The sequence below is a fragment of the Chiloscyllium plagiosum genome, unplaced genomic scaffold (assembly GCF_037043375.1).
Source record: "Chiloscyllium plagiosum isolate Xiang-an unplaced genomic scaffold, Cpla_swu_hap1 HiC_scaffold_4, whole genome shotgun sequence".
Taxonomy (NCBI): domain Eukaryota; kingdom Metazoa; phylum Chordata; class Chondrichthyes; order Orectolobiformes; family Hemiscylliidae; genus Chiloscyllium; species Chiloscyllium plagiosum.
This window is the reverse complement of record NW_028270142.1, coordinates 82,359,970-82,385,388: the sequence shown is the minus strand read 5'-3', so window position 1 is coordinate 82,385,388 and position 25,419 is coordinate 82,359,970. Positions and strand designations below refer to the sequence as shown.

Here is a 25,419-nt window from a genome sequence, read left to right as displayed (position 1 = left end):
CAGTTGGCCAGAGACTAGACTTGACTAGCCATATAAATACTGAAACTACAAGAATAGGTCAAAGGCTGGAATTCTGAGTAACTTAGATAAAATGGAGGGGACTCAGGCTGTGGTCGAGGCTAGGGAAAAACAGTACACACTGGGGAGAGCAGCAGTCATTTAGATTACTTACAGTGTGGAAACAGGCCCTTCAGCCCAACATGTCCACACCGACTGGCCGAAGCGCAACCCACCCAAACCCATTCCCCTAACACTATGGGCAATTCACCTGACCCGCACATTTTTGGACTGTGGGAGGAAACCGGAGCACCCGGAGGAAACCCACGCAGACACGGGGAGAATGTGCAAACTCCACACAGTCAATCGCCTGAGGTGGGAATTGAACCCAGGTCTCTGGCACTGTGAGGCAGCAGTGCTAACCACTGTGCCACCGTGCTGCCCACAAGTCATGAGGGGACTCGGGCTGCAGCTGGCAACTAACATGGAAGTACTCACTCAGGAGTTTACCAGAATCGTTGCGGAGAGATTTGGGGGACTGGGGTTGCAGGCAACGTCAGAGAAAAACAGTTGCTAACGCAATCTGTAAGGGAGCAGCCGACATGGAGAGTATTCACTGAGGAGACTCAGGATGCAAGTGGCTCCTCAACTCGTGTGGCGGAAAAACAAAATGATGGGCCAATGTGGAACAATGGGATCATTGGATGAAGAGACTGAAAGGTGTATTCTGTACACTGTTCCTTTTAATGTCTACTTAAAGCTGAACAAAGTGGTTGAGGACAGAATGCTGCCAACGTTTTTGCATACTATTGGGAGCAAGACCTCCATGATTCTAAGAAGCCTGGTGCAACTAGAGAAACCCACAGAGAAGACACACCAAGAACTTAATGGGAAATGTTGGACAGTTATTTTGCACCAAAACCACTAATCGTGGAATTGTTCTGTTTTTACAAACAGGTACAGCACAAAGGCGGGTCCATTGCCCAATTAGTGGCTGCCTTAATTAGTGGAACAATGCTAATGTGGAGCATTCCTCTAAGATGCCTTGCAAGACTGTTTGATTTGTGGCCTCTACCTTGAAGTCATCCAAAGAAAAGGAGAGACCTCAATTTCAAGGCAGTTTTGGTAATGGCTACCTTGATGGATTGGCTGCTGGTGAAGCATCATAACTGAGTGATAACACTTGGGCATGTAAAGTAGTGGAAACTCAGTGGAGTGTGGTACTAAATGTGGAATGCTGCCAATGTGGCAAGAGTGGTCACAGGGACTCAACAAGTCACTTGTTGGACTTGAGAAGCCCAGTAATGCAAATGTAAGCAAGGGGGCCATATTGCCTGAAATTACCAGATACAAACCAATAAAGAGGAGTATCTAAAGGAGACAATGCATAGGATAAGGAATAAGTAACGTGTTGTCAGCCAGCGAGTAGACAGATGTCAGCCGGTACTGTGGGAGAAGCAGAAGGCCCAGAATCAGCAGACTTTCAGATTAACATCCTGTTGTTTAAGGTGAAGCTGATCATTTCTAGGTTCTTCCCGAATTAGAGGGTAAGACAGTAAAGATGGAAGTGGTTACGAGTGCAGCGGTGTCTCTGATTCCTAATCAGTATTTCGGGAAAAGTTAAAGGCACTACCATTGGAACCTGTCAAGGTTACACTATAGACATACACAGAATAAATAATGCCTCTGAAAGGCTATGCATTGGTAAAAATACAGCTAAGGGACCAGTGTGTCGAATTGCCTCCGTATGTGGTGAAAGGCAACTACTCTGCATTATTCAGATGCTCCAGGTTACAGAAATTAAAGTTAATTAGGGGTATGGTGAACAGACTTTTGGACTCAAACAAGTTTTTAAGAGATTTTGGATAAGTAAAATGATGTCTTCAAGGGAATCTTGGAGGAAATGAAAGGAGAAGAAATTACATTTCAGGAAAGCGGGAGGATCATCTAAGGAATCTGAAGGTGCATCAAGTACCAAATGTTATCGGGCTGAAAGTGGAAGTGGAGCTGGACTGGTTGGTGAACCTGGAGCATTGAAATCAGTAACCACTGATTGGACCACCCCAATCATCCTGGTCTTTAAACGTAGATGGTGCAGTGAGGATTTATGGTGACTTTAAATCTATAGTTAACCCAGCCCTGTGTGCAGATCAATACCACTTCCACACATTGAGGACTTGTGCAGGGAAAATAAATTCTCAAGTGGATCAGTCGTAGGACTGCTTAAATGTAGGGATTGCAAAGAATTTCAGCCATGGCTGAAAATAATGACACACAGACTGTTCTGCTTTAAGTGACTTCCTTTTGACATCATGCCAGTGGTAGGTCCATTCCAGAAGGCCCTGGATCAAATATTGAGTGGATTGTCAGGTGTCCAGTGTTATCTGGATGATAATTTGATTACTGGATTCCTCGAGAAGAGTATTTAAGAAACCTAGAAGAAACTCTTAAAAAGATTGTAGAAGCACTGTCTACAACTAAAAGGGGAAAAATACAAGTTTTTAAAGACTCCATAGAGATTCCTAGGCTATGCCATCATTGGTACACAAGGTACCCAAGATGATAGAAGCTGTCATGAAGGTCTCTACACCAGAGAATGTCTTAAATGAGATATTTCTTGGTACTTGTAAATTATTATGGCAAATCATGTCTGTCTGGCAACTGTGATTAAAAATCCTGCATCAGTTTCTGAGAAAAGGGTGAACATGGAAATGGATACAGGAATGGGAGGAGGCTTCCTGGGAGGGGAAACAAGCCCTGAAAAAGTATGAAGTGTTGACCCATTTTGACCCAAAGTTGCCACTCCAGTTGGTGTCTGACTTCGTACCTTATGGGGTTGGTGCTGTATTGTTGCACATCTTACTGAACAGAGAGGAAAGGCCCTTTGTGTTTGCATTGAGGTCACTAATGAAGATGGTGGAGAAGTACGCCCAGTTGGAAAAGGAAGGATAGGGCATCATGCTCGGCATTAAGTAGTCACCCATTTCCTTTACGGCAGGCACTTTGTGGTGCTGACTGACCATAGACCGCTCTCCTCCATTTTTGATCCGTATGCGGGAATACTGTCAATGGCGGCAGCAGGCCTGCAGAGATAGGCACTAACTCTGCCAACTTAAATCAAATTGGATATGGACAGGTGGAGATGCACGCCGATGCAGATGCTCAATTTGACTTATTGCGGCCGGAAAAGACCAGAGAGGTGGTAGAGCGTAATCAAGAAGGACCAATCACCAGAATGGCGGGAACCTCAAAGTCAAGCGTATTCCAAAGAGACCATGTTGGCATGGAATTACATGTCGGGCGGAAAACAATTGATGCCAGAGGTGGTGGTGGCTAAAACAGGACCATTGTCATATATAGTGCAGACTAAGGATGAACTGGTCTTGAGGAGATACGCTGACCAGCTGTTCATTGCACCTCACCAACAGGGGGACGTTCTTTTGGAATAGTGAGCTGGTCCAGTTGGGACCAGTGATATCAACCGGGTAATGTGTCTCGGAACCAGGATTGGCCATACCCAAAGAGGAGATAACAGAAATGTCACAGGACAGTGGGCAGCACAGTGGCTCAGTGGTTAGCACTACTGCCTTGCAGTGCCAGGGACCCGGTTCAATTCAACCTTCAGGTGACCGTGTGGAGTTTGCACATTCTCTCATTGTCTGTGTGGGTTTCCTCTGGATGCCCCAGTTTCCTCCTGCAGTCCAAAAATGTGCAGATTAAGTGGATTGGCCATAATAAATCGCTCATGGTGTCCAGCGATGTACGAGTTGGGTTAACCATGGGAAATGCAGGGTTACTGGGGCAGGGTAGGGCTTGGGACTGAGTGGGGTGCTCTTCGGAGGGTCAGTGTGGACTCAATGGGCTGAATAGCCTGTTTCATACTGCAGGGATTCTATTACACTATGAATGGCAGCCGATCAGAGAGGAGCCCAGGAGATTGCATTAGCAGAGGTTCCTGAAATGTCATTGAGAGTCTGATCATGTCAATGGAAGGATCTTTTTTTTTCATGTTTTCTATAGTAAATATTCTTGATGTACATATATACTAGCTACAATGCTTGTATAATGGGTACATTGGTTGGATGTATATTAAGGGGAATATTGAAATAATTGTGGGAAAGCTGCTTTGCATGTAGCTCGGGGTGTATTGCCACTTTAAGACAGTGGGTCAGGTGATCTGGAGGTGGGAGTCAGTTGAAAACTGGACTGTGGAGCTAAGAGCTATAGGAAGGTATTCACTACCAAGTTTACCCTTTGCCTATTTCATGTTCTGTTTCTTGTCCCAGGAAGCCATAAATGTGATAAGATGTTAACATTGAGGTTAGTTAATAAACATACTTAAATTAGCACTAAAGGTAAAGCAGAAAATGAGGCACTGAAGTACTGTTTGTTTTATATATCAGTAATTCAGGGTGATGTTGCCACCTAATCAGGAAGAAAAACTGAAATTGGAATGGTCAGCTCTGAACAGCTGCAGGATAGGTAAGTAAATAATTACAGTAGAGAAAGAAAGCAGGGAAGTTTTTTTTTAGAATTGCATTTATTGTCATAGATTCTAGAGTCATTCTGTTTAAAAACTGCTAGGTATTCCACAAAGCACAGGACCTGATAACCTTTTTGGGTGGTCGAGCTGGTTACTTGGTTAATTGTCCACTCGTCCATTTCTATTCCGAGGCAGGTATGTTTAAATTAGGCCCCAGTCTAAGTATTTTGTTCTTTTATGATGCTGTTAAAGAGTGTCTGCCTTTAAAAATCTCATGGTCCATTCAGGAAACTTCATCACTTGCTTGAAAATTGATGAAATTGAAGTCCAAAGATGTGCAGGTTAGGTGGATTGACCATGGCAAATTGCCCTGTTATGCCCAGGGATGCAGGTTAGATGGGTTAGCTGTGGTAAATGTAGGATAATAGATGGAGTGGGAGGCTGTGTTTAGGTGTGTTTGTGTTGCTGTTTGGAGAGTTAGTGCAGTCTTGATGGGCCAAATGGCCTCTTTCTGCACTGAGCAGATTCTATGGTTATGTACTTCTAAGGGAATGTTGAAGCTGGACCATGCATTTTCAAAATGAGTCCTTTTCAGTCATAGTATAGCAGAGGTAGAATATGAGTATAATGGTAACATCTAGGCAAATTAGAAGAAAATGTGTCCTGGTAGGACCCAAATATATGACAAAAAACTGTGTAGAATGATAACCTAACAATATTGAAGCATGATGCAGAAGTAATTCACAATAATATATAATAGGTTTCAGTCCCAATGTTTCTAATTTTCTTTGTTAATTTTTAATCTGCAAATGTGAAAAATAGTTGAGGAAAAAATCTTGATTCATCTAGCTTGTCTTCACATAGCATCTAAAAAGACAAATGTAAGAATAAAAGAGGAAATTGTAATGAGTGAATGGGTTATGACTCACTAGGTAATTATAGTGCATCATTGAGAGTGGTTTTGTGATGTACCTAATTACCTGGTTGACAGGACCTGTGACATGATGACAGAAAAATCAAAAGTAATTAACAGGCTAATGGAATATTGGCCTTTATCTAAAAAGAATTGAATGTCAAAAGTAAGGAAATATGCTTCAGTTTTGTAAAACTTTAGCTGGATCTCAACTAGAGTACTCTCTTCTGTTTTGGACATGAAACATCAGGCAAGATATATTAACATTGAAGTGGTAGTCAAACTGAGGCATTTACAATGGTTAAGGGAATCAATAGAGTTTCAAAGAAACTATGTACCCTGTTGTAGAATCCAGAATAAGAGGGCATGATCTGAAACTGACAGCTTAGTCATTTAGCAGTGAATGTTAAATACCTTTTTTAGTTCAATAAAATGTCTCTATTTCATAGGGATGTAATAAAATAAAATGACATTGAGACACAGAGAGAGACAAGAGAAACTAGAGAAAAGACGAGCGGGGTGCACTTTGAGGAAGCTCGGTGAGGTGAAATAGGGAAGGGAAGAAAGTAAAAGAAGGAACTGATGAAATGGCGTTGATCTTAATGCCAAAGAAGTTCATGAGCTTCTCATACTTGTTGGACGTGAAGGTAAAGGACACCGGAGAGAAGGGAGTAAGAAAATGATTACAGTAGAGAAAGAAAGCAGGGGGAGGTTTTTATTGTCAAAGTTCTAGAGTCATTCTGTTTAAAAATTGCTAGGTATTCCACAAAGGACAGGACCTGATAACCTTTTTGGGTGGTCTAGCTGGATATAACAATGAATGACATATCTTTTTAAGTCTGCATTCATTGTAAATGAAGCAGAGATGATGACGATGTTGGGGAGCAGCCAAAATGAGAAAGGTGGTAATGGTTTTAATGGGATCAGAGGTATCTCAGGTGATAATGTGGGTATGGATGTAGTTGATTAGATTAGTTGTTAGAGAAATGTCATAAGTGGAGGCCTGAAGTCTGTATTTCTAGGATTTTGCAAGAGCCATTAAGTTAATTGGGGAAAGTGTCTTTTCCCCTGGAGTAGGCAGAATGTGAAATAATATTGGGAGGGGAGGAAGTGTGATGTGGATGGAGGACAAAACAAGAAAGTGATCAGTAATGGAAATCTGGAAGCATTTTTCATACAGGACTTGTACACCTTTATATTTTCATAAGTTTCTGGATTAATAAGCATTTTAGAACACTGAGATCAAAACATTTTTGATTTAATGTGAGTATCTAGGGATATACAACAAAGGTATATAACATTAAGTTGAGAGACCAAACACTAATGATCTAAGTGAATGATGGAACAGACTTGATCAGCTAAATGACCCATGGTACTACAGTCCTAGGTTGAAATATGTTTGAGTATCAGCTATTCAACCGATTACATCTGTTCCTTTTTCATATTTCTATATAATAAACTTCATTAGAGACACCATCTGAACCATTGTCTTCTGGGAAAGTATGCACCCAACACTGAAGAAATGTTAAGGGAGAATCTGGAAATTGAAAAGAAAAACCAGCAAAATTTGAATAATTTTAAAAAACGTATTAATTTAGCATTTTAAATACACTAGCATATCTAGCATAATTTCCTACAACATGACTGATCATATCTAACCAATTTAATTCCAATTAAATGAGAAGTGTGATAGAGAGAGAGAGAGAATATATTAAAGGCGATGACTTTTAATGGATAAATGGTCATGTCTCACTGTCTAAACTTTGTAATAAATAATGCAAAGTAGTAAAAATTAGATACTCATCTAATTTTAAGGCTCATTAATTGAAAAACTGAACTTATTAAATAAAAATTGCGAATTATTTTAGTGGGAACAATGTATAAACAACACAATGACCATGTGTCCCTGTAAAATAGTCAGAAAGCAGAATGAAAATACAAGTGGAGAAGTTTTTATTTTGACCTTGCCTATTACTAATTTAGAATTATGTCCCTTGCCTTACAGTCATGATTTACCCTGAAATCAGGATCAATCTGTGCATTCTGCTCATTGGGAGTGAACCCTGTCTTTGACAGTGGAGCAGTAAAGTCAATGATGAACTGGAAGCCCATTTTGCACCCACTTCCCAATTTGTTTTCCCATTAAATAGGGAATTGAGAGGAATTAACAGTGGCTGCCATTTGTTATTGTCGTTATGTATCTATGGCAGAAAATTTGACCAGATTTGACACCCAATGTCTGTGGAAGCCATTTTGTCACAAAGCAATCTTTGCAGTAAGATGCAGACTGCTAACCCTGCTGTTAGAAATTAAGCTGAGGAATTTGTTTTAATAATATGACCTTGCAGCTGCAAACTGTTCAGTTCCCCAGGCCCCATAGATACAGTGCTGCTTCTGTATATGATGATTATGCTACTTGTTTACATCCGCTATGCTATTTCTCTGTTCCTGTCTAGTTCAAACCTGCAGTATGTGATAACATTCAGTTTTGTAGACATTAAGAAATGTAGGTCTGTGCAATGTATGTAACAGCTGTATAAACTGTCTGTTTAGTTTGTGATTGCCTCTAGGTTGCATAATTAATGGGCAGTGGGCTTGTGATATACTATATAATTTGCAACACTCCTGTGCTTCATCGGAATACGTCGGACTTCTCTGAACGAAAGTGTACTTTCCCATGGCCATGATTAAAGCTAGTTAATTGCTCAAGGTCACAACTCCTGACTAACTTTGTTATAAATAATCCGGCATAAGATTTATTCCCTAACAATTGGCGTCGTCGGCAGGATCTCTATTTTACAAGGTATTCGCCGAATCTGCTTGATTAAGGTTGCCCTTGTGTCCACCTTGCGAATGCCCTGAACCTGCTGTGAATTTGATTGTTTTTTGGGGATTTTTTTTAAGAAAGGAGAGAAATGACAGTTACAATATCGGCCAGCCGTGTGATCCAGACCTGAGTGAACATGCTGATCCCGTCATACGGAAAGAGGTTGTGGCAAGACGGTATCTGGAAAGATTGCAGTCATAGAGCTACAGGGCGCATTAGTTTTAGTTCGACCTGAGTTAACAGGCTGATCTACGGAAAGACGCCGTGGCAAGACGGTATTGGCAAGAAAGAATAACTTCTAAATTCAGGAGACCTTGAGTTATTGGCAGCTGCGCCCATGCCAGTTTGTCTTTCTGTGGCTTTGTTCATTTTTTTTTTTACAGCTTACAGACCCACACCATGGACCAGTGACATTCTGATGGGGTCGGTGAGTTCTAAACGCCAGGAAGAAGGGCTGCCCTCGCAAACAAGTAATTCTCGTCTTGCTGAGCAGGGTGGCCAGTGTCTGTTTGCTGTCTTCAGGTAGTTCTCCTATAACGCCGTAATTGCATTCCCGTGCGATGCTGTGTTATAGAAAATCATGCAGTAGAAATATTGGGCCTATGGGAAAACAGGGTTGGGGGTGAACCAAAAATATCATTAAAACTCCAAACAAAAATAGTAGTTAGCCTGACACAAACAGCAGTCTGAGTAAATTAAACCTGTTGTATGGTACTGCTTTGTGCAATTCATCAGAATCTGCAACAGATTAGTCTAAGTTGGCATCTATACCTGTTGGCTTCATTACATTCTAGCCAGTCTTCTGATCCCATCCAATGGTAACACAAACAAGTCAGATCCCAGGATGAAACCTGCCTTGATAGATAAAGGGCTAAATCTTAATTTCTTTTGGTAAGTGTCAGTTTTGTCAGGTTTTTCAGAGGGTTTCACATCTTATTAATTTAATCTTACAAAACCCACCATATTTATAACTTACCCCACCCTTTGGTGTCCCTCTCACATATTCTAGCACCATCATATCATGTTCAATTCCAAAACAACTCACCAATTCTGGATATGCCAGAATTGACCAACATCCATGGTGCAGCACCACCTTTAAAAAGATTGTGCACCCAGACAAGAGCTTTCAGTCTGGAACTGCCCTGTATGGTTCCTGACATTGGCCCTGGATGTCGCAGATAATGGAAAATTTGTGCCATTTTTTGGGCAGGGACATGGTAATGCAGAGGCAGGATTATTTTTTTCCCCAGGCCAACAGAGGATAGTATTCTACTGGCATCATGCCAACCTGGACTAAGGTTACCATCCAGGTCATACCATGCAGTCTCAACCATCTGAAGCAATGCACAGAATATAGGAAGATCAATGACCTCCATTTTGTCAGTTGAAGTGCCACCATCTTCTTGTTGATACCTCATACTCTCTCTGCTATTGTACCGACCATTTCCTGCAACATCTTCCCCACTCACTCTCATTCTCCCTGACTTAACTCTGAATCTCTCCTGCACAGCCTTCTCACACCCTCAGGACATCTCCACACATGCACCAAAAGTAAGTGTGCCACCCACTTTTCTCTCCTTCACCCACTACGTGCAGAGTTTCCTGGCTCTGACTACCCTGAGCAGCTGACTGACCATGTCCAAGCCCCTGTACTGGTATTTCTTTGCAGTTGGTTACCATAGTGATTGGTCACTATAACATATTCATGTAGGTCGACAGATATTCTTTAATATCTAAACAGTTTTTAAACACAAAGACAAAAGCTTTTGATGCAAACAACAAAGCCAAATTTCAACCTGCTGCTCAACACTGTCCTTTTCCTGTTAGTCAATTCCAGTGAAATTTGACCCTTATCTCATTCCTTAAGTTTTTAAATTAACTGATTGTTCCCAGCTTCTTCTCCTCTGGCTGTAGAAACATTTTAACAATGGTTTTCCAAGTCCACTAGTACAAATATTTCACAATACCTTTCATGAATCTTTCACGAGGAAAGTGCATGAGCCGATTGATCATGCGATGCTGACACAGAGTCCAGTCCTCTGCGCACCATGACACCTAGTGCTGAGGATGAGAATTGTGTAACAGTGAATGGGAGTTCACTTTGCAAAAAAAGTCAGCAATTCATAAATTGCATTACAGACAAATAAACGCACATTATAGGAGAACTATCTGTACATTTTTACAATTTCTCATTTCAATCCTGGTGGGGCTAAAACTTTCAAAACCTTTCTTCGTTAGTTGTTAATTTATCAAATGATCGTGGTAAAATGTTATGAGAATCCCTACAATGTGGAAGCAGGCCATTCATCCCATAAAGTCTACACTGATCCTCCGAAGAATATTCTACCTTGACTCACCCCTCTCCCATATCCCTGTAACCCTGCAATTCCCATAGCTAATCCCGCTAGCCTGCACTCCCTGGACACTATGGACACTTTAACCTGTCCAATCCACCTAACCTATAACTTTGAGCATCTGGAAGATATCCACATAGACGTAGTGAGAATATTCATACTCCCTGCAGACAGTCACCCAAGGCTGGAATCTCCCTATCTTAAAGATAATATGTATCCAGTTAGAATGCTCACCCTGAATCCCATGTCATCTAACTTTACTAATTAGTCTACCATGCGGATTCTTAATAAAGGCTTTATTAAAGTCCAAGTAAACAATGTCTACCACTCTGCCCTCATCAATCTTTTTGGTTACTTCCTCAGAACCCTCAATCAAGCTTGTGTGACATAATTTTCCTTGCACAAAACCATGCTGTCTATTCCTAATCATTCCATGCCTTTCCAAATGCGTGTTTATCCTGTCTTTCAGAATCATGTCCAACAACTGACCCACCACCGATGTCAGACTTACAGATCTATAGTTCTGAGGCTTATTGTTACAGCCCTTCTAATAGGCATGTTAGTCACCCTCCACTCAACTCCCACTTCCGTTTAGAAAAAGGTTCATATTACAGCAATATTTATTTGCCTGACTTCTCTGGCCTCACTGTTTCTGTACAGTCAAAACTGACGTAATATTCATTAATATCTCCCTAGGTTCAACACAAAGATGAAGTTGAACCTTTAGCAGCCGTTCTCTCTCTAGTTGATCTTTTGCTCTTAATATACTTTTAGAATCTCTTTGGATTATCCTTAATTTTATTTGACAAGTCAATCTCATATCCTGTCTTTGCCTTCCTGATGTCCCACTTAAGAATGCCCCTGCACTCTTTATAGTCTTCAAGGAATGCATTTGATCCTGGTTGTCTACATCTAATATGGTTCTTTCTTGATTAGAACTTCAATATCTTTATTCATCCAGTGTTCCTTAATCTTTCCAGCCTTAATTTAGACTAATTGTAAAATTTCCTCTGGATCTAAGGCTAGTGCTGTTTTTCTTTCATGGATTATTGTCTCTGCAAAATATTCAATGTGTTATTTATCTTTGATTCAACATCTTAACTTTCATGATATCCTTGCTTTTACATAGAATTAAAAATAATTTCTTATAGTTTTGCTTATTTTTATTTCACATTTTTCTCTTTGGATTTTTCATACTGGTGGATATTTTAGTTGAAAAATGTGTTGCTGGCAAAGCACAGCAGGTCAGGCAGCATCAAAGGAGCAGGAGAATCGATGTTTCGGGCATAAGCCCTTCTTCAGGAATGAGGAGGATGTGCCAAGCAGGCTAAGATAAAAGGTAGGGAGGAGGGACTTGGGGGAGGGGCGTTGGGAATGCGATAGGTGGAAGGAGGTTAAGGTGAAGGTGATAGGCCGGAGAGGGGGTGGGGTGGAGAGGTCGGGAAGAAGATTGCAGGTCAAGAAGGCGATGCTGAGTCCGAGGGTTGGGACTGAGACAAGGTGGGGGGAGGGGAAATGAGGAAGCTGGAGAAATCTGCATTCATCCTTTGTGGTTGGAGGGTTCCTAGGCGGAAGATGAGGCGCTCTTCCTCCAGGCATCGTGTTGCCATGGTCTGGCGATGGAGGAGGCCAAGGACCTGCATGTCCTTGGCGAAGTGGGAGGGAGAGTTAAAGTGTTCAGCCACAGAGCGGTTGGGTTGGTTGGTCCGGGTGTCCCAGAGGTGTTCTCTGAAACGTTTCGCAAGTAGGCGGCCTGTCTCCCCAATGTATAGGAGGCCACATTGGGTGCAGCGGATACAGTAAATGATGTGTGTGGAGGTGCAGGTGAATTTGTGACAGATATGGAAAGATCCCTTGGGGCCTTGGAGGGAAGTGAGGGGGGAGGTGTGGGCGCAAGTTTTGCATTCTTGCGGTTGCAGGGGAAGGTGCGGGGAGTGGAGGTTGGGTTGATGGGGTGTGTGGACCTGACGAGGGAGTCGCGGAGGGAGTGGTCTTTCCGGAATGCTGATAGGGGAGGTGAGGGAAATATATCCTTGATGATGGGGTCTGTTTGGAGGTGGCGGAAATGACAAAGGATGATACGATGTATCTGGAGGTTGGTGGGGTGGTAGGTGACGACCATTGGGGTTCTGTCCTGGTGGCGATTGGAGGGGCGGGGTTCAAGGGCGGAGGAGCGGGAAGTGGAGGAGATGCGGTGGAGAGCATCGTCAACCACGTCAATGGGGAAATTGCGGTCTTTGAAGGAGGAGGCCATCTGGGTTGTTCGGTATTGGAATTGGTCCTCCTGGGAGTAGATGCGTCGGAAGCGAAAGAATTGGGAATATGGGATGGCGTTTTTACAGGGGGCAGGGTGGGAGGAGGTGTAATCTAGGTAGCTGTGGGAGTCGGTCGGTTTATAGTAAACATCTGTGTTGAGTCGGTCATCCGAGATAGAAATGGAAAAGTCTAGGAAGGGGAGTGAGGGGTCTGAGACGGTCCCGGTAAATTTGAGGTCAGGGTGGAAGGTGTTAGTAAAGTGGATGAACTGTTCAACCACCTCGTGGGAGCACGAGGTAGCGCCGATACAGTCATCGATGTAGCGGAGGAAAAGGTGGGGGGGTAGTGCCTTTCCCTCTGTATTATTTTTATGATCATATTTGTCATTTGCAGTCACAAAGCTTTAGTGTAGGTATTAACTTATGCATTCAGCCAGTAGGATTAGCTGTGTGTTTTTATGTATTGCAGTTGTGCTCAGCCACATCTTACAGTCAATTTAATGCCTGAAGAATAAAACTAGCAGCAATTATATTTAAAACTTTACGAGCTGTACTGTAATTATGAATAAAATTGATTTTTACTTTTGTATCTATTTGTAGAAGAAAACTGGAATGATTTTAGTGGGTGAGTAGTGGTGTCGATATCTTATTGAGTTAATATTCCAGAGGCCTGGATGAATGATCTAGGGATAGGAGTTTGAATCCTGCAGCGAGGGAACCTGTATTTGTTTGATTGAATAAATTAAAAAGCAAAGGTTAGCATGAGTACTGGAGACTACAAAACAGCCAGATTGTCATAAAACTTTGTGTGGCTCCCTAATTTGCTGCCATTCTAAACTAATTCTAACCAGTGTGTGATTCTGGACATTTTTTATTGTTATCTGAAATAACTGGGAAAATAATTAAGTTGCACCCAATCTCTATGAAAATCAAAATTCAAGCCAGACAGAATATCTAGTATGGACCTGGCACCAAGTAGTAGCAAAGGCACACCTGACTCCAAAGTAAAATCTATGAAGCATTGCTGAGTTTGCGAGGGCTGTTGCATGGATTCGTTAATTAACTGCTAGGCATGGTCATATATATGGAATTATTCCTTTTCTTCCAATAACCCAGACTCCTCAATCATCATCCTTGGTCTGTTTTGTCCCACCAAACATGAACAAGGGATCCAAAGTTGAAAAGGATAACCTTTGTAATCAAAGGAGCAATTTGCTAAATGTGGCATTGAGGAGTCCTAGTAAAACTTAATGTCCATGGAAATCTGGAAAGCTGTCCACTGAATGGAGTCACCATCATGTGACTGTTGGTAGCTAATCCTAGCACCTGAATATTTTAGCAAGAATTTTCAAAACCGTGTCCTGGGCTTGACCATCTTCAGTTGTTTCTCCATTGATTGTACCATATTGAGTTCCAGTTGCAATTCTTAGATAACGAAACAATCATAACCACATGAAGTAAGACCTAAACAATATTTAGGATTGGGCTGACAGTTTGCAGGTCATATCTAGACCACACGTGCAAGTCAATGGCTGTCTCGAACATGATAATTTAACTACAGCCCTTTAATATTCACTAAGCTTGTCTTTGCTGAATCTCCCACCATCAATGTCCTGGACAGTTGTAATTGACCAGAAATTTAACTGGACCAACTTAGAAGAGCAGGTCAGATTTTAGATTTTTTTTCTCTGAGCAACCACCTCCTGACCACCCAAAACATGTGCCTTGTAGATGATCAACAAGTGATGTAACCTTCACTTACCCTTCAATAATGCTGAAGATGTTTGAAATCATCCAAGATAAAGCGCTCCATTTGATTGGAACCACTTTAAACATTAACTGCCTCTACACTGTTGCACCTTGGTTGCAGTGGTTACCATCTGTAAGATGCTTTGCAGATAGTCAAAGCATCTTAGGCACTACCTCCAAAACCATGATGTCTGAAAATAAGGCTGCAGCTGCAGAACAGTTCTGAAAGTTCTGCAAACCACATACCATCCTGATTTGGAACTTCTTCACTGCCATGTCTGAATCTTGGAACTCCCTCCTGACTAATATTATGGGTGTACTTGCACCATTGGACTGTTGTGTTTCAAAGAATGACTAATCACCACCCTCTCCAGCGTAATCAGGGATGGGCATAATGTAAGTGGCATGCTTATCCATGCTTAAAAAAACTTTCTGGCTACACTTCCTGCCTTGCTTCGTTTCGGTGAAGAAGTGGCAGATGCACAACATTAATCGAGTACTTTCTCCTGTTTGGTGCTGATCTAATCTGTTTAGTTTAAAAATAAACCAAGGATAAATATCAGTGAAGAAAGAAAAGCTGATTTTTACTACTTCTGGCTATGCTACTGTCATTAATAATGAATACGTGCAGAAGCTGCTTAGTCAACTCAAAGTAAGTACTGTTTCCTGGATCTGAATAACATCGAATGAAATGAAACATTTCAACATATTGCCTTCGGCAAAGGGGAAGGTCAAGATGAATTTGTTCTGTTACCTTTAAATCCTATTATGAAAAATATAATGCAGAATACTTTTTTTCAGATAAACAAACTAATTCTTTAAAAGAAATATTATTTTATTTCCAACTTCAAATTCCCTACTGTTATGCTATTTGTGCCATTGAATATTTTCTTGAGTTGTACAGCTTCTTTCAATCCTCCTGATTGGCAGAGACAGCATTAATATTTGTACTGGATGCCTTATGCTTATTTGCACACTGGAGAAGTAATGTTCTCTTCCTTAGTTCTCCATTCATATGTATAAAGAAATGGGAAAGTTTGGATATAAGCAGGTCAGATTCTATCTTGACTCCATGGCACTGTCTCAGATTCTGAACTGTTTTCATTTGTACTCACAAGTGGAAGAACAATAATGCAAATCAATACTTTTCACTGAGTACATTTGCAAAAATTACAGAACATGCTTAAGCACTTATATAAGAGCAAGTTGAGTAATCAATGACAATACCACTAGAATCCTCTTGATTTGAAGAGTGTTTTCATCGAATCAGTACAGTGCAGAGAGAGGCCATTTGGCCATTTCCTCTGCGCCAATGTTCTGAAGTGTATCCTAGATCCAGCCCCCGAATTCATCCTCATAACCCCCACTTACCATGGCTAATCCATCTAACCTGCCCAATCCTGGATACAATGGGGCAATTTAGCTTGACCAATCTACGTAACCTGTGAGAGAAACCTGGAGCACCTAACACTCTCAGTGACAACTTGCAAACTCCACACAGATAGTCATCTGAGGCTGGATTCGATCCTGACACTGTGAAAGCAGCAGCGCTAACCACTGAGCCAGTTTATCTGCATTACACCCACCTCGTGTTCAAGTTACAAGGAACAACATAACTATATATTATCCTATTCTCTCTCAAAAAAAACTCAATTGCCAGTTCATGAAGAATCGAGACCAACTGAAAAGTGTTGTTGATGTAATGCCATGATCAGTAGTATTCTAGAAACCCACACTATTGTTTTGGCGACAGAGGTTCAAAATCCCAACATATTAATACGGTGAAACTTGAATTCAGTAAAAACCAGGAATAAAATGTTAGTCTAAGGGTAACTATAAATATACAATCAATTGCCATAACAATATCAGGCTCATATGGATCTTTTAGGGTGGTGCCTAGGCTGGGCTACATGCGACTCAAAACTAATGCAATGTGATTGACTCTTAACTGACTTTGAGACACATAATGATGAGAAATAAATGCTGACCTAGCCAGTAATACCTTCGTTGTATGAACAAACAAAATTGGATTATGATCTTAGAATCTACTGAAGGATAATGAAGGAACATAACTAAATATATGAACTGAAGTGTAGTTATAAGGATGAATTTAGTGGACATTTTAGGGAGTAGAGTTTGTTGGTCTGATATTGGGAATTGTGGAGACTGTACAAGGTGTTCATAATGGCAGCCATAACCCCTTGTACACAGTTTCACTCCTGTTTTGAGTTAAGACCACCTTTGCTGGTAGGTGATGTTGCACAAGGGTGTCAGGGTCTGAAGGGGTTCGTACTAAGGAGTGCTTTAAGCACTGGCCACAATAATATTATCTTGGAGACTTGGTGGGTAAACAACATGGGATCTCAAATGAGTGTAAACTTCCATTGAGTTCCTAATTCAAAACCTCTATCAATCATATCCATATTAATTGTACTTAGTTGCTAGAATGTAATGAACTACTTCGGGTTTAAAATAAGAGCCCATGATGAGCAATAGTGCAGACAGGATGGTGGTGTGCTGTGAGAATTACTCATACGACAGGTGCAAGGTTGCAGGAAGAACTTCGCACATGTCCCCAAGTCTGGTGGGACTTGAAGATCTGCTGTAGAATTCCTACAAATGCAGTTTTTGTTAAAGATTGTCACCTGAGCCCTGTTAAGATCTATTGGTAACTGTTAATATAAAGAAAACTACAAATACTCTGTATTAACATTAGAATTGCATGACAAGGTTTCACATTTATCAAAGCATAATCTTTATTCTATATAAAAGACTGAAACAAGCACCATGCAACAGATCTCTTTATAAGACATATCAGTCTTCAAGTCATATGAGCAGGTGATAGCCTAGTGCTATTATTGCAAGACTATTAATCCAGAAACTCTCTAAAGTTCTAGGGACCCGGGTTTGTAGCCCCTCATGGCAGCTGATGGAATTTGAATTCAGTTTAAAAAAAAACACCTGGAACTAAACTAAAACTTGTGACTATGAAATGATTGTTGATTGTTGGAAAAACCCATCTGGTTCACTTTAGGTAAGGGAATCTGTTTTCTTCACCTGATTTGGCCGACATGTGATTCCACAGCAACACTGACTCTCAACTGCCCTCTGAAGTGGCCTGGCAAGCCGTTACTTGTATGAATTATTATGAAGTCTCAACAAAGAAATGAAAGTGAATAGACGATTTGCCATTTAACTGGTGTTACAATTAGGACCACCTTATGCTGTGGTAGTGTCCCTACTCCTGGACAAGGAGACCCAAGTTTAATTCCCACTTGCTCCAAAGTGTGTAATAAATTCTCTGAGCAGGTTGATTTAGAAAAATAGGTTAAATTTAATAAAAGCTTTTTTTTTACAATCAAAGAGGCAGTTGCCCTGGGAGTGCTCAACATTGACTCAGTACCTCATGAAGTCTCAATCCTTCAGGTTAAATATGGACAGGGAGCCTGCCTGATGATTATGTACTGTCCTCCCTCACCTAACTAATCAACACTTCTCGATGTTTTACATGTGTGTCAAGGGTGCAAAGTAGATGAAGAATTTAAATATTCACTACCAAGGTTATACTGCTGCTCTTAAAAAAAAAAAGGAAATTACATCACCCACCTTAAGAAACTAAGACCTATACAGAGAAAGGCAGGATATACCACCAGTGCTTCACTGGAGACTCTCTGAGTTACCTAGTATGGTGACGAAACATCTGAAAGAAGCCTTCCAACTCACCAAGCAAACTTACATCCATATCATCCACCTGAGCTACAAATCTTCTCAAAAATTGCTAAAGGATATAGTTGCTAGACTGAGCCTGCAGCAGTGAGGGAACCAACAAGAGGGAAAAACATACTTGACCTAATCTTAACCAATCTGCCGGTTGCAGATGCATCCGGTCATGACCGTGTCAGTAAGAGTGAATATTGCACACTCGTGGATTTGAAGTCCCTACCTTCACATTAAGAATACCCTCCATTCACATTAAGAATACCCTCCGTTGTGTTGTGTGACACTATCGCCGTGCTAAATAGGGCAGACTTCGAACTGATCTTGCAATTCAAGACTGGATATTTTTATGTGATGCTGTAGGCCATCAACAGCAGCACAACTACAATAGCCCAGCATATTCGCTGTTCAACCATTGCATGAAGCCAAAGGATCAAATATTGGTCAGTGGAGAGTCCAGGAGGGCAATAGGCATTTCTAATAAATCTGGTGAAGCCAGCAAACAAGACTGCTTGCATGCCAAATTGCAAAAGCAACAAATAATAGACAGAGCTAAGCGCTCCCACAACCAATGGATCAGAACTGAGCTTTGCAGTCCTCGGACATCCAGTTGTGAATGGTGATAGAGAATAAGGAGCAGAATTAGGCCACTCCACCCACGGGGTCTGCTCTTGCATTGAATCGTGGGTGATATGCTTCTCAACCCCAATCTTCTGCCTTCTCTCTGTAACCCTTCATCCCCTTGCCAATCAAGAACCCATCTGTCTCTGACTTTCATTGCCACAGAGGGCTGTGGAGGCCAAATCAATAAGTTCCACAGATTAACCACACTGAAGAGATTCTTCCTCATCTCTGTCTTTAAAGGTTGCCCCTTCACTCTGAATGTGTGCCCTTGGTCTCTCGTACTAGTGGAAACATCATCTCCATGCCTGCCTATCCAGGCCTTTCAGTGTTCTGTAAGTTTCAATCAGATCCCCTTCTATCGTCCATTGAGTACAGAACCAGAGTCCTCAACTACACCTTATATGAGAAGCCCTTCATAAATCTTAAAATCCCTAAAGTGGAGGGCGAGGCCATTCAGCCCCTCAAGTCTGCACTGACCCTCTAAGGTCTCCAGGGTCATTTCTGTAAACCTCTCCTTGACCCTCTCTGATGCAGGCATATTCTTATTTAGATACAGAGCCCAAAGCCACAGTCTGACCAGAGACTTATTCTGACAGCAGTACATCTCTGTTTTTATATTGTAGCCCACTTAAAATGAATGCTGATATTGGGTTTGCCTTCTAAGCTGCCACTGAACTTGCATGTTGTGGTCACAAAACATGGCCCTGTGGATCTCCACTAGTCTTTCACCAGCTACCATTCAGAAAAAGATCCCTGCTCTCTGCCTTCTGCCAGTCAGCCAATCCTCTGTCTATGCTGGAACCTTACCCCTAATGTCATGGGCTCTTATTTCGCAACCGCCTGTGCAGCACCTTGTCAGAGGTATTCTGGAAATAAAAATAAATGACGTCCATGGATCTCCTTTGCCTAACTTCCTTATTAACTCCTGAAAGAATTCTAATTGATTTGTCAGGCATGACCTCCCCTTGACAAAACCATGCAGACTCAGCCCTATTTTACCATGCACTTCCAAGTACTCTCCAATCTCATCAATAATAATGAACTCTAAAATTTTACCAAGGTCAGGCTAACTGGCCTTTCATTTCCTGTCTTCCACCTCTCTCCCTTTAAAAACGGGCATTTTACATTAGCCATTTTCTAGTCTTCTGGGACCCTTCCCGACTCAAGTGTTTCCTGAATGATTAGCACTAATGCTTCTACGTTCTCCTCAGCTTTCTTTTTCAGAACTTTGGGGTGTAGTCTATCTGGCCAAAGTATCCTTTAGACCTTTCAGCTTCCCACCACCACATCCTTGAAGATGGCACTACACTCCTCTGCTGGTATGTTGCTGGTGCATTCTGTTGTGAAAACCGATACAAAGTTGCTATTCAGCTGTTCCGTCATTTCTTTGTTCCTCATTACTACTTCTCCAGCTTCCTTTGCCAGTGGTTCAATGTCTTCTGTTGCCTTTCTCATACCTTTTCGATAAGTAAAAAAAATGCATGCAATTTTGTTTTGTATTACTAGCAAGCGCTCTCATATTTCCACAAACCTCCCCCCCCCTCCCCCCTCCCCCAACCATCACCATTGCTGTATTAGCTATCATCTGCTGGTTTTTAAAAGCTTCCCAATCCTCTGGCTTCCCACTGATCTTCACCATTTCATTTTTTTTTTTACTTTTGCTATTCTGCTAATTGTGACACCCTCCCCTTGTATGTTTCTTCTTTCTTGGGATGAATTTCTGCTGTCCCGTCCAAATTACTCCCTGAAACAACTGTCATTGCCGCTCCACCATCTTCTTTGCTAGGCCCCCCTTCCAATCAAGTCTGGCCAGCTTCTCTTTCCTGTGATGGTAGTGTCCTTTACTCCATTATAACACCACAACATTGGATTCCAGCTTCTCCCTCTCAAACTGTAAGATGAATTCTATCATATTATGTCCCCGAGTGGTTCATTCACCTTAACCTCCTTAATTATAAGTCTGCTTCATTACACATCACCAGCTCATTTACCTTGTCCTGTATGTTGCATACATTTAAGTACAACATCCTCAGTCCAATTTTGACCATCCCCCTTTTCATAGTTGCTGCTTATCTGCTCTGCCTGAAGTTAGATTCCTAACTCTTTCCATCCGCTCCGTCGTTTTTACTTGTTCTGGGAAGTTTAATAACCACTATTGAGCCCTCCCCTTCCTTTAATATTCTCCATGCCGCTGCAATACACACGCACATGTACACACCTACCGTCTCTAAGTCTCAGTGAAAAACCCTCAAAAGCCCACTGCTACTTGAACTTTGCCAAAAAAACCTAAAATCAACCCAATAGCCAAGGGTATAACCTGTAACTATTTAGATCTGTCTGAGTGGCGTGGACATCCAATCGCACATGCTATTAGAAAGGATATGCTAACCCTGACCCCACTGGACAGCATTTAGCTCTCATTCTTTGGAATAACCTGTATATCTTTCTGTGAAAGTATTTGGCTTATTGGAATGTAGCAAGTTATGGCGTTGGATCAAGGAGTGTTAATATTCCCCTACTGTACTTCATGGTGTATGCAATCTCAAGTCACATTCTTGTCACACTAACTACTCATTCCTCTGATCTCCTTTCTCTGCTTCATCTCTTCAACTAGAAGCTGAAGGTCTGGATGACAGAAGCATCACAGCAGCTGTGCAACATTCTGGAATGATGATAATGACAATACCGACCCAGCTTAGGGTTCTGTCAACATTCAGCATTACACAAATAAGCTATTTCTGCCCCTTGCAGGAGTCTGATTCTCTAGTTTCAGTTCTGCTGGTAAGGGGGCTGCAAGAATGACATGTTCTTGACATGCCAATATGGCATGTTGTGCGCCGGAGTGAGCAAGTCGTGCTCTTCTGCATTGACTAGTGTGCTGCTATAAGCCTCATGGGGAAAAAGTGGGGGTTGGTTAGCTCAGTTAGTTGGACAGCTGGCTTGTGATGCAGAGTGACACCAATAGCATGGGTTCAATTTCCATATCAGCTGAGGTTGCTGTGAAGGTCTGTCTTCCCCAAATGGTCCTCTCAACTGAGGTATAGAGGCCCTCAGGTTAAACTGCTACTCATGTAATGTGACAGAAAGAATTATGAGAAAAGCACGATTAAATGTCCACACACTGGGTAGTCAAAGGGTAGATGGTAGGGCACTGTTTCTGTATGCTATGTTTAACCATCAGAACCTATGATGGTATGCTCACCTGAACCAGTGGAGAGTATGTAGACGAACTCATGTTGCTGAAGTATTTCCATTGCCATTGGGTCTTTGTAAAACTTTGAAATTAGTACTGTGTGCATTTTCATTTCAAAATGTTAACAGGCAGCAATGGTCCAGTGTTACCATTAGCTAGTATAAGTCAAATCCAGAATGAAACCCGGGTTGATATATTTTCCTTTTTTTTTGCAGCTGACTATTCTAGTGGTTAGTTACTGAAACTTTCACACAAGGCTGAAGATGTTCTTTAATAACAACAGAATTGTAGAAACCAGCTTTTGGACTGCAGCCTAGTTCCTTCTGGAAATGGGTTGACATTCTTTCCTAAATGGTGGGTGACATGGTTCAGTGCTTAACACTGCTGCCTCACAGTGCTACAGATGCAGTTTCAGTTCTTGCCTTAGGAAACTGTGTGGAGTTTGCATCTTCTCCCCATATCTGCTGGAGTTTCTGGTGGATACGCCACCCAAAGTCCAAAAATGTGTAGGTTAGGTGGATTGGCCATAATGAATTGCCTAGTAGTGCAGGTTAGGTGGGTTAACTATGGTTAAACCAGTTTGCATTTGTTACATGTTATGACCTCAGGAATCAACCTAAGTTATCATTAAACACCCAGATCCCTTGGCCTAGAGGTAGTGACACTACCATTGTACCATAACAGCTCCTTCTAGTTGCAGAAATGTTGCTGCTGTGATGCAAGTCAGGTGACTTTTAATTGATCCAACAAACTCTAGTGGTATCAGACATAAAGGTCACTATTGGGTTTATGTTGGTATTTGAGATAGGAGATTGGCATTAACATAATTTGAAGCCTTATGTTTCTCCTCTTCATTCCACTAATTGAACTTGAGTGTAGTTACAAATACTGACATGTCAAATAATGCTAAAGTTAAAGAATGTGAAGGGATATTGGCACATAATGCCCGTGCTTTTCCTAGTACTTGCATGTTGTCATTTTTTTTTTAAAGATTCCAGCAAATTAGTGTAGAAATTTGAGTTAACACAAATTAATTCTAGTCAAGACACACAAGCACATAATCAATACAAATTCTACAGAAATCTTAATTCACTTTTTTCCTTTACTCATTTAGAGATCAGTTGGGTTCTGCTAATGATACGGTATGAATTTTGATGGGCGTGAATTTAGGCCCTCAAAGATAGTACCCGTGTAATAGTGACACTGTGAGTTTAATCTTAAAAAGTAGTCAAAAAAATTTGACTATTACTTGAGTATATACAGAAATACATTCACAGATACTGTAGCCATTAGGAGCAAAGCAGTATATTCCCCAAGTGAACTTGATGACTTTCAGGTTCTCTTCCAAGTTGCCCACTGTTCTGACTTGGAAATGTCATGTTGTTCCTTTATTGTTGCTGGGTCAATATTTTGGACTGCCCTCCCTTAAAAACTTTTTGGGTAATCATATATCACATGTACTGCAACAGTTCAAGGAAATAACTTGGGACAATCTAAAGGGCAATTAAGAATGGACAATCGATGCCAATCTTGTTAGTGATGTAATATCTCATGTAATGTAATGTAATAACGAATAAAAGAAAACCCTCCTGAATTGTGGGGAAAGTAATCGATTGGGTGAATTTAGTAACGTGTTTATTACTAGAATAGTATATTAATTTTGCCAGGTATGATTTAATGTTTCTTTATCCATATTTACCAAATGACAATGGCATTTTCGACAGGCCCTTCCAAACACACAATGCCTTCTACCTAAAGCACAAGGACAGTCATTGCATAGGATCATACCACCTACAAGTGATATTGCTATTCCTTTACTCTGCCTACCCTTTGATTGGCTACATGAGACTCCCCAAGAACGCATTCTACTCTCCAGCTTTGAAATGGCAGACGAACCCAAGGTGGACATTGGAAGCACTTTGGTGACACCCTGAAGGCAAAGTGCACCATTCCGTAGACACCTGGGAATTAATGGCCCAAGACTGCTCAAAGTGGAGAAGAAACAAATGGGAAGGCATCGTGAACTTTGAGACTTGCTATTAGGGAGAAAATAGAAGGTGAAATCCCTTCCTGTGACCATCACCAGCCCCAGCTGTAACAGAGCCTGCAGTAGCTTTATCAGTCCGTACAGCCCACCTGCGAACAGATCCTGAGAGTAGAAGAGAGTTGATCTCTTCTGCGAGGGACTGTGATGATTATGACCACCAGGTCAAAATCCTGGTCCACCCTTCCTCGCAGTATGTACCACCCCTGTGGACTGCCGTAGTTCAAGAAGGCAATTTACCATCAACATCTCAAACAATTGGGGATAGTTAATAAATGGTAGTCTGTCCGGCAATGCCCACATCCCTTGAACACATTAAAAATTTAAATGACTGTTTGACAAATGAAGATAACACTGAAATCTAGATTTCATTATAAATATATTGGGGCTAATGAAAAGAAACTCTGTGGTACTTATGAATCTATGCACTCCAGTGTGTCATTTGGAGAGAAATGATTGGAATTATGTTGAATAAAAAGTGGTTGAGACAGAGGTAAAAAGTGGTCTGTTCCAAGCCAATAAAGTGAGCAGCTTTTGAGCCCTTTTTTTTTTTAAGTTGGAACGATTGAAGTAGCATGAATGGGTGGAGTCAGGCTCCCACAGAACCATGGGTCTTTGTTTAGCTTTCAGTGGCTGGGGTTTTGAAGCTGCCATATATCTTTTCCTTCTACATCAATTTTCTCTTGATGTTATTTCCTTCTGGACTGTAGAAACATTGCATATGAGACAATCTATTTTACTGAACTTGCCTTTGCCAAAGGTGTGTTTATGGGATGTTACTATATTGGAACATTCGCTGTTTAGTAGTTAGATAATATATTATTCTGTTAGGTTTTCCAATAAAGGTAGACCAATTCTTCTTTTATTTGTATTGCAATTGTAGAGTAAGAATAAAGTAAGTTTTGCTGTAGCAAAGCCAATCGAATTACATGTGGAACATAGCACCTCACATTTGCCTTTAAATAAGAAAAGGTTGGGTCAAGGCTATCTCCTTGATGAATCTGAAAGGGGTTTGGTCTGATCCATAACACTACTGACTGATAAAGCAAAATATGGGCAATGGATTGGGGCATTCAAGTCATCTATGCAACCAACTTGCAATAAAAGTGAAGCAACCAGCCTTTTGCCAAACAGATTAAGCTCATATTTAATATGAAATAGTTTTACAGTTCATTGAGGAAAAGATATTTGTTTTAACACTTATTCACCTTAATACAACACATTATAATTATATTTCATTGTCACACTGATTGCTTTCAGTTT

The 25,419-nt window shown here is 41.2% G+C and overlaps 1 protein-coding gene across 5 annotated transcripts in view; it reads left to right on the top strand.

Moving 5' to 3' along the window:
- Positions 1–25,419, top strand: part of sntg1 (syntrophin, gamma 1) — a 594,367-nt gene that overhangs the window by 165,493 nt on the left and 403,455 nt on the right. The window contains exon 2 of one of the 5 annotated variants that reach the window (XM_087986416.1): positions 4,401–4,479. The exons of the other annotated variants lie outside the window; for them this stretch is intronic. The gene's annotated coding sequence lies outside the window, so the exon portion shown is untranslated. The remainder of the gene's footprint in view (positions 1–4,400; positions 4,480–25,419) is intronic. 5 annotated transcript variants of the gene reach the window in all.